General features: G+C 43.7%; 1 long non-coding RNA gene across 1 annotated transcript in view; it reads right to left on the bottom strand.

Moving 5' to 3' along the window:
- Positions 1-4,246: 4,246 nt before the first annotated feature.
- LOC120223003 overlaps positions 4,247-7,919 on the bottom strand; it is a 45,752-nt gene continuing 42,079 nt past the window's right edge. Inside the window, exon 3 of the long non-coding RNA XR_005526166.1 lies at positions 4,247-4,739. This is a non-coding gene — a long non-coding RNA (uncharacterized LOC120223003). The remainder of the gene's footprint in view (positions 4,740-7,919) is intronic.

Genomic DNA, 7,919 nt, shown 5'->3' with positions numbered 1-7,919 from the left:
TAGTCAGGATGCCAATCTCCTGGTTCCCCCTCCGGGGCCAGCTGCAGCTGTTCCTTGCTGGGGCTCCCCCGTCCACTCAGGAGCCCCCATCCCCGCTGGCCCTATCAGTTAGGTCTGGGATCACTATGCCATCAGATGACCACTCAGAAGGGATTTCATCTTTTTCATATTTTGCTCAGCGTCAAAGAAGGAGTTCCTTGTGCATTTTGCAAAGTTCATTGAGAAGCTACTATTATGCCAGGCACCATTCTGGGCTGTGGAGATAAGGGAGCGAATTAGATGTGGCTCCTCATGAATGTAAAGCGGGCACACCGGTGTAGACTGCGGTACAATAACAGCTGTATGGCGAGGACAGAGGGGAAAGAACTCACTCTGACCTGAGAGAGCCAAAGAAGGCTTCCTCAAGGAAGTGGTAAGGGACCTAAGCCTGAGAGAGCAACTGTGACAAAATTTCCCTGACTCCCACTCACTACTTGCCCCCTGCTGCAGTTCTAGACTGTGTCGGCGACAGCTTGACACCCTCAGAATGGAGCCAGTAAATGCTGGCACGGAGCCAGTTAAGAAGCAACCTTCATCTCAGAAAGCCAGTTATAAATACATTTCAGACCTTTTGGTTTCTCAGTTCTTCTGAAGTTCAAGTTCAAGTTCAAGATGGCTGCTACCAAAACTTCTCTGTTCATGGTCAGGCCCCCAGCTCTGAGAACACTGTCAGTGTTGGCTCTATTAGCTTCATCACATATTATAGAGTGAAGCAGAAGCATCAAAGATCTCAGTCTCTATGTGTTGAAAAGTCAGTGCTCTAAAGGGTGGAGGGAGAAACTTATCATGAAGCTGCTTGGAAAGAAAGAATAGGGGTACCTGGGAGCTTGGGGTGCTAGAGAGGCAAGAGATGAGGTTGCTATGAGGTAAGTCGGTGCATGGAATGTTCAGGCAGACTCAAAAGCTTGAGGATGCAAAGGTTAAAAACACAGCTATGGAGAAGACGTGAATACCTACTGCCATGCACTGTGTGTGTCTGTGAGCGTCTGTGCTCTCTACTCAACATAACTCCAAAAGTCAAAGCCAAAGCATAAGGTGGGGCATGGAGATACTGAGTTGTGTTTTGCCCCTCACATCAGGAGCAGCTGCTGTGGTCACAGTACCATCTGCTTAGCCAACCTCTTGAGGGTCAAAAACAGCCGAAAGAGTTTGTTTAGTAAGTTCTAACTTGGCAAAATATGCACTTCCAGGCTTGGGAAAAGAGGGTCTTTTCCCAGTTTAATCCCAGATCATCCTCACCCAACTATTTGCCCAGCTCTTTCTCATCCTTCTATATAATCAAGTACTTAAAAGAAACCTTCTTGGCCCCAAACTAGGTCAGGTCTCTTGTTTTATGCTCCTTAGTACCCTGTTCCTTTGTGCACACAGCATAATTATAATTAGATAAATAATCATAATTACTTATTAATTTTGCCTCCCTCTTCTCCCTGCTTTATGCCCATCGGTTTAATATTATATCATTGTTAAATGAATGAAATGTCAGTTCATATCTAAAAGTCTCTCTGATATGTAATAGCAAAAATCCAATTTAGAAAGATGTAGAGAGTAAATTATCCTTTTATTCTAAGGTCAGATTGTTTCCTTTGCATGTCTGTTTTCAAATCCTCAAGCCTATATGATGGGAGCTAACCAGAGGCTGTGCACTTAGCAGGGTGGCTGGGACATTTCTGGACACATAGGTGCACTTAATGTATGTGACGACATTTGGTGGCCGTGATGACTAAGCCGCTCTTTAGTGCTCATTGAGATCATTATAGATTTCTATTTAGAGCAAATTTACCCATAATGACAGTAGCAGTCATCACCATAATAGCTAACTCAAAGAAGCAGCTTTCATCCAGAAAACTGAGGGCTCCCATTTAGCTCATTACTCCTGCCCCGCTTCAAGTCTGCCTAGGTAGATCCTAACACACCTTTCAGTACTTCTCTGTCCTGCCTTTTAGGGGAGCCCTCCCTGTCTTCTCCAGCCTATATCATCATACCTTGTCTGGACTCCCATAGCCCCTGTGTGTGTAACCACGTGATCAAGCATTCATTTATTTTGTCCATCAAGTATGTGTTGTGCAACATCTAAAATGTGCCAAGCATTTGAAAATATTCTGAAATACATCTCTCCCTGTTATTTCACAGGTGCAAAGCTCATGGAAGGGGAGACAGTGGAAGTGAGGCCCATGTTTTATGCAGTTTAACCCCTAATGCACTCAGAACGGTGTTCAGTAACAGAGATCATAGATGATGTTACCTTCATTTCTTGACTAATCAATTCAGTATATAGGAGAGAGGACTGACCAATCCAAACTAAAAGGGAACAGGTATTCAATACACCAAAGCAGGGAACAATGACAAAGAGGAGAATAAGAAGAAAATAGCAAGCAAATATTCTTAGGAAGGGTTAAAGCTAGAAAATACTAGCCTTTGGGTTCCTACAGCATCATACACCAGACACGACCCAGAAGAAGTTTCAGCTGCTGCTTCTGTGACACCCCTGAGCAATGTGGTGAAAGGCGAGAGGATGCATTTCAGAGAAAACACAGTGCAATGGGAAAACAAAAGGAGGAGAGTAACTATGGGGAATTACATTAATTCCCTGGTGCGGGTGCCACTGCCTCAGAGACAGTGCACTGCTGGCTGACAAACGTCACTGAACAGCAAAGTCTGAGTGGGCATGGGAGTTCCACTTTGTTAGAAATGCATTGAATATTCAACGAGCGTTCAGTTTTCCATGAGGCTTGTTGAAACATATTCCTGTTCTTTCTTACTTCCTCCTGTGAGCATGCATCCATTTCTTAAAGCCTGAAACAAGTCCAATTAAGAGACAGGTCAAAACTGGGGATTATCCTCCCCAGGCAGAGCAACTTGTCACCTCTACTCAGGCTCCCACCCCACTTTTTCCATGGAAGTGAGACCACGAGAACCGTGATGGCTTCAGTTTTCCCTACAGTGGAACAGTTGAACATGTCACTGCTGTGCTGGAGAGAGCAGCACACTTGGTGTTGACCCCCCTGAAAATGCCATTGAATCTATAAATTTTATAATTCTTTGTTGGTCCCTATTCAGCTTAAACTATGGTCTTTCTCTCACCCAGTGAAATCTCTCCGAGAGCCACACCATCAGCCAGTCACTCAGGGATCAGAGCAGAAAGACAGAAAGCAAAGCACCCTGATGTACAAGGTTGAAAGAGCCCCAAGATTTGGAGGAGATGGAGGGGTGGATGGAAAGGAGATATTTTCCTGTATCAGAAGAGAAAGAAACCTCTTTCAATTTCAAACAGCTTTCGATTAAAAAGACAGATATCAAGCGCTATAAGGGATATAACTGATGACTCTTTCTTTAAAGTCCAAAGTAAGAGCAGATGGAGAAACAGAGCTTTCACCATTTGGGATGCTCCAGGCCCTTATGGAAGGAAGAGCCCATTCTAGCATAAAGAGACATGGGGGGAAAGTCCTGGGAGGTAAAGAGGGAGAGGGCTGGTAATCCAAGATAACTAAATCTAAATAGGGCACACACAGAATTAGCCAGGGAGATTCACTGTAGTGAATGGCTGGCTGGCTAAGGGCTTGCCATTTTCTTAGTAAGGAGTAAATGGCAGTGAGTATTAGGATCCTACAAGAGCTTATCTGTTACTTGCAACATCTACAGCTATTAGCATCATAATTGTATAGCAAACGGTATGGGATCTCACCTTCCCTCTCTGTTAACTTCCTTGTCATTATTAGGAAGTCCCAATTGAATTTTTTAATCCCCCACTAAGATGACTTCAGTTCCAACTGGATTCACCAAGTATGTTGATGTGGAGGTGAGGCTCCAGAATTAAGACCATATTGACTTATTCCCTAATCTGATGTTCATCACTGAAATGATCATGCTTTGTGTGGCATTCCTCCATCATGGATAATACTTATGTTCATTGAGCATCATGCCTTGCCCCCTGATTTCAAACAGAAGGATGAGGTGAGCAGCAGCAGGAAAGATGTCACCCAATGGCACAGAAATGGCACACATGTTGCCCAGCTCCCTCCTTAATTAGAGAAGACTTTGCTTATCCATTAGGTGCTTCTTCCTACCAAGTTACTGTCTCATGATCCTTTCCAACATAGCCACAGGAAGCTGCCCTAAATTGATTGGTATTGGTAGATGTGAGAAAACCTATTTGCTACCCAGTCCTATCTTACTTTGTTGTTTTCTAAAAGTCTTTAGAAAAATCACGTTCAGAGAAAAGTGTCAGACTTTATTCTTAATCTGTTCTTCAAAGTCTAGAATCATAATGATTTTTAGACAGTCAGATATGAGTGAACCAATTTCACTGACAGAACTGAAACAATACAGCAAGTATTAGTCATGTTTGACTATTATGAAATATGTATACATACATACATATAAAATATATACATATTTTTAAAACCCTCTGAACTAAAAACTCTTCCAGGTATAATTAGATGCTCTCTAATCTGTGAAGAATTCAACCCCAGTTGTCATCTTGGTTCTGGTATCCAGAAGGTGCAGTCCAGAGAAGCAGCCCCCAATGCAGTTTGCAAGATGTATTCTTGTCTGAGGGTGCTACACGCTACCCTGCAGCTATGAGTCAGAAAGCTCAGTGGGAAGGAGATGGTGCTGGTGGGCTGGTTAAGAGGCCTCCTTTAGGGAGGCATGAGTTGGCAGCTCAGCGGAGGAGAAGCTGGTGAGAACGTCCTGAAGATGCCCTGAGGGAGCAAAGGAAAGACTTTAAGTCCAGGTCAAGAGATGAAAGTGTAGCAGAGTCATTTCCACATTTATCAACCACCTTGGCAAACCAGAATGTGAATGTGGGCATGAACCTAGACCCCCCACCCACCCAACACACACACAGCTGTTGTCTAAGTCTTTCAGAGAACAAAGAAAGGAAAGAGTTCCAAGAACTCTTAAGAATAGCTTAAAACCCTGAGATTCACACCAAGTAGCACTATAGCATTTTCAAGCCAAAGCTGTCTTTGTTGGTCTAGCACTTAGCCAGTCTTCTCTTTATACAGATGAGGAAATTAAAGCCCAGAGAAGTCAAGAAGTTGAGCAAAGTTAGGCAACAGGACTGTGATTGGGACCCAAGAGACCTAATCTTTAGTCCAGGGACTTTTCCTTTCCATAGATCCTGGGCTTGAACATCCAAGAGCAGGGGACCTCATAGCTCAAGAGACTCATGACTGAATTGCTCGCTCATTGAGCTGTCACCTAGTTGAGGAATCATTCTTTGTGTGGAGGTCCTTCCTGGTGATGCCCTTTAGAGCTTCCGTCAATATCCAACATGAATCGCCACTGTATACCAGCATGGTGGCAGATTCAGATCAAGGTTATGAGGAAACAAATGGGTCAATGCAGAGAAAACGAATAGTGTGCTGACACTTCTCCTTCCTTGAATGAAGTATTATGGCCTGAATTATTATAGCAGGAAATTCTAAACTACTGTGGAAAGAAAAGTTGTGATTATTCACGTCACTGTTAAAATTGCCATTTTCTACAAAGAGATTAATCACCAGCCATGAACCCTGCTGCACTTGGTAAAAAGTGTTTTCCTCTTCCCAGTGAATTTCCCCTCCTGGCATCAGAATTTCACATATATAATTAAATAATATTTCCTTCCAGGAATTAAAAACTCTAGTCTAGAGAATGCCTTAAGTCTATTCTAGGTTTAGAAGACCTCATCAAGATTGTGGCAAGAGAAGTGTTTAGGGTACAAAATTTAAGGAGGAACTCCCTCTCTGGGTTATTCAAGATCAAGGGTCACTGAGAACAATGGCCTCCCTAAATTTCCTCCCGTAGGTGCCTCAATCCGGTCCTATTCTGTCCTGTCTCCTCCATCCTTCATTTACTATTTGACTAGCAAGGGTTCTAGATGGAGATGGCAGGAGACAGGGTGTATCAGGGATGGCATGACAGAGGGGGACATTTCAGATAGAGAAGCATGAATGGGGTACATGTTGGGATGCCTGACACTCAAATAGCCAGCATTAGCAATTGGCATCAAGAGTGTAGGGACTTCTGGGGTACCTGGGTGGCTCAGTCGGTTAAGCATCCAACTTCGGCTCAGGTCATGATCTCACAGTTTGTGGGTTTGAGCCCTGCATCAGGCTCTGTGCTGACAGCTGGCTCAGAGTCTGGAGCCTGTTTCAGATTCTGTATCTCCCTCTCTCTCTGACCCTCCCCTGCTAATGCTGTCTGTCTCTCTCAGAAATAAATAAAACATAAAAAAAAATTAAAAAAAAAAGAGTGTAGGGACTTCTGCTGGCCTGCAGCCAGGAGATCAGTCCCTGAAGGGATGATGAGGCCAGGCTGTGGGTGCCTTTAGCTGAAGTCTGAGAACTGGATGAATAGTGGTATACCAAGGAGAATAACAGGTCTGGGCGGGAAGACAAACAACCCAGGGAAGTTTGATAAAACTGGGAATAGCAAAACCTGAATCCCTGAGGCAGAACCCTAGGTATTAGGAACTGAGCTATGACAGTCGGAGAAGGATCAGCAGCCAAGTCAACTCCCTGTTAAGCCACATGGGCTACAGACATAGGACTTCTTGTTCCCCCTGCCAACCCAAAAGCTGGAGTGAGTGCAAAAGGGGATGAGCTGTGCAGACCATGGTACTTGCTCTTCCTCCTCCTCCATCATCCTCCTCCCCAGTTGGTTCCCTTGCTTAGCCTTCAAACAGAGTGCCTGCCTCAGTTAAAGACTGAAACCTTTGTTTAATGTTAGAAAGTAGCATGTTTAAAAGGAGTCTCTGTTGGGGCAGCTCTATTATAGAATCAAGAAGTGAATTTGGGGTAGGAAGACACCAGAGAAATATTGTAGTCCAAAGGTTTTTTAACCTGGTATTCATGAATGGTCTTCTTTGTGTCTGAGTCTCTTGAACTAACATGCAAAATTGTGTAGATTTGCTTATTTTTAGGGAGAGGAGGATTCATTGAAATATGAATTGCAGTCATGGGGAACCTATGACCCTCAAAGTATCTAAATGTCTCATCAATAGATAAGAACTTGAAACACAGAGGTGGGGAGAAACTTTGAACTTCTCATCAGCAAAGCCTTTGTCATCAGTGTATGTCCAACACACATTAGTCATCAAAGGAACATTTATAGAATGGATGGATGGGTGCATAGATAAATGAATGAATGAATATATCAATGAATGAGTGAAAGCTCTCTGCTCTCAGTGTACTCATATCCTCACTTCATCCCTACTACTCTCCATTGGTCTCTCCAGCTTAGTGAGGGGATGTTGGATGCCAAGCAAGTGACCTCAGGAATGGAAAACAGATACATTTAATGGTGGTACAGGAAAACATGGATCCCAGGTCATAGTGACGTGTACTCTAAGAAGCCCTGCCTGGTACATTTTTCCTTCAGAGACCATGACCCATTCTTCCCTGCTGCTCCTGCCTCTTTTAAATGAAAGAGTGAGCCAGGGTGCTCCAAGCTAGTGGAACTGGCCATTGGTCCTGATCTCTAAGCTCATCAGTCCTGTCTTGTGCTCTGGGAATGTCCTGTCTTATTTATTTTTCAAGAGAATAAGAGAAGACAAGGCGTATGTTAGAGGAGAGGATTTACCTTCTAATACCTGAAAAATGACCATGTCAAGACATGACAACCATTTTGAGTCTGGCATTTGCCCTTTGCACATCTCCAATTTCCACCTGGCAGGGACAGTGAGAGCAAGCAACAATGACCAGCAGTGAGAAAAGTTGCCTTAATGATACCACTGGTTAATTACTTGATGATGTCTTCCTCCCTTCCTTCTTCTCTCCCTCCCTCCCTTCCTCCTTCCTTCCTTTCTTCATTTTATCCTTCCCTCTTTCTCTTCTCCTTTCCTTTTTCCTTCCCGTCCTTCCTTTTCTATTTTCCTCCTTCCTTATCCCTCTCTT

The sequence above is a fragment of the Hyaena hyaena genome, unplaced genomic scaffold (assembly GCF_003009895.1).
Source record: "Hyaena hyaena isolate Hyena2069 unplaced genomic scaffold, ASM300989v1 scaffold_17, whole genome shotgun sequence".
Classification (NCBI taxonomy): Eukaryota; Metazoa; Chordata; class Mammalia; order Carnivora; family Hyaenidae; genus Hyaena; species Hyaena hyaena.
The sequence above is the reverse complement of the archived record's forward strand: the minus strand, read 5'-3'. Positions and strand labels throughout refer to the sequence as shown.